We start from the raw sequence: 2,500 nt of genomic DNA on the forward strand, positions 1-2,500 counted from the left end.
TGTTGACAAATTTAGCCTAATTAGGGAAATCACCTTTGTTTATGGATCGTAAAATAACATCAGTAATTTAAATGTGTTAATAACGAATGGTTGTTCTATCCTTTCTTATCTTTCTATTTCTTGTTCTCTCTACGTGTGCGCTCCCTCTCTTTCTCTTTCTCTCTCTCTCTCTCTCTCTCTCTCTCTCTCTCTCTCTCTCTCTCTCTCTCTCTCTTCCTTCACTCTCTGTATCCCCCCCCCTCTCTCTCTCTTCCCTCCAATCTCTTTCTCCTACCCATCCCCTCTCTCTCTCCTACCCTCCCCCTATCTCTCTCCTACTCTCCCCCTCTCTCTTTACTACATTCCCCTTCTCTCTCCTACCCTCCCCTCTCTTTCTCCTATCCATCTCCTCTCTCTCCCATACTGTCCCTCTCTCTTCCTCTCCTATCTTCTCTCTCTCTCTCTCTCCTACCTCCCCTCTCTCTCTCCTACCTTCCCTCTCTCTCTCTTCTACCATCCCTCTCTTTTCCTCTCCTATCTTCCCATTCTCTCTCCCTCTCCCCCTACCTTCTCTTTCTCTCTCTCTCTTGTTCTCCTATCTTCCTTCTCTTTTTCCTCACCTCCCCTCCCCACCCTTTCTCACTCTCTCCCAAACTCCACCCCCCCCTCCCCCATTTCCTCACTCGCTCTGAATCCGCCTCATGCATAACAAGCATGATTCTCACGTATTCCAGCTTATACGTTCCAATCACCAGTCGATCATTACGTAAGAAGAAAAGGAAAGAAAATTCTAAAAGGAATTACATCTCCGTTTCACTGTTCTGTTGTGCACCCATCACACTCAGTGTGCCTGAATCAGTTTTAATAGCAGCACTGAAACTAATCTTTGCAATCTTGCTCGTATCCCTAAGATCAGTGTTGGTAGCAGCACAAACTAGTTTCCATTTTCCTAGTACTTCTAACATAAATTATACTCTAATTTTCCTTATACTACTAACATCAGCATTGGTATGAGCAACATACTAATTTCCTAATCCTCTTTCTCTTTAAATTCCCAATCTAAACTCAGATGCCGTCAAACTCAACCTTCACGAGCAGATCCAATCTCGACCTTAATACCCAGTCGCGAACCTAATCATCACTAAGACCCTGATTATGTAGAGTGCCATTCCTAAAATAACTATTCGGAATTCCTTTACTGTCACATAACGTAAACTTCCGTGTACGCCTCACCGTTAGTCGATGCTACTCAAGTTCTTAACAAGTGCGATAATGGAGAAGACACAATGAGAAAAGAAGTGGCCTCGCATAAGAGAGATGACCCGGTGTGACCCAATACGAAAACTTGTGATCCCATACAGAAAATAGATGACCTTGTGTGACCTAATGCAATATTAAAGGACACCTTATGACCCAATACGGGAATACAAGGCCCGTATGATCCAATATGAAAAGAAGTTGCTTAGTACGAAGACATTCGATTTCGTGTGATAATCAACGTTGACAATGTGTCTCCTTCATATCCTCCTCTATGGTGTTAGATGACCTCGTGTGACCTAATATGAAAACACATATATGCGCACACATACAGAGAGAAAGAGAGAGAGAGAGAGAGAGAGAGAGAGAGAGAGAGAGAGAGAGAGAGAGAGAGAGAGAGAGAGAGAGAGACAGAGGGAGGGAGATAGAGATGGAGGGAGGGAGAGATAGAGAGAGAAGGAAAAAAAGAGAGAGAGTGAGAAATACAGATAAACGAAAGGGAAAAAGGTAGCCAGAGATGGATCTATAAACTCCTGTCAGCCAACACACACCCAGTCCAACTAGAACACAACACACGCGACCGCCGACCATGGCCGAACATAATCTAACCCAAATAGACAATGACATATTTTCTCGATAGTTTCCACGACCAAAGAGAATATTCTTCATACCTCCAGACTTTCAAAGCCTCCTTAACAGCTGCATGTTCAAGCGATTAAGACATTGAGGAATTTGATGAGATTTAATTCAAAAGACGGAATGTAAACGATGATATTGGTTTTAAAAAGAATGATGTAATGAGTGATGTGTTGATGAATTTACCTCTGATGATCAAGTGGGATATAATGATTGGTTCAATTATCATGTAATGTTTAAAATATATGTGTTTATGAGTATTAAATGCAAAGACAATGATTCAATACAGTTTGCCATTTTTTCTTATTATGAGTGGATGGGGAGATAGACAGATAACTAAATAGATAGAAAGGGAAAGGGAAAGGGAAAAGGAAAGGGAAAAAGATAGAGCGAAAGAGATCAAGAGAAAGAGAAAGAGAAAGAGAGGAAGGTGAGCAGACAAACAGACAGACTCTAAATTTGACTTTAATCTATCCCTAAATATCCAACGGTCGATTTACTTAATAAATAACGAAGTAGGCACTACGATCATCTATTCCTGAAACTTTAACGAATTGTAGTAATCCAGTGGCACTGCGAATTCTTGTGCTAAAATTTACTTCAGAGAAAATGCTCTTGAATGCGATGA

This window comes from Penaeus japonicus, unplaced genomic scaffold (assembly GCF_977035675.1).
Source record: "Penaeus japonicus unplaced genomic scaffold, GWHDUDI00000001_assembly GWHDUDI00000007, whole genome shotgun sequence".
NCBI lineage: Eukaryota > Metazoa > Arthropoda > Malacostraca > Decapoda > Penaeidae > Penaeus > Penaeus japonicus.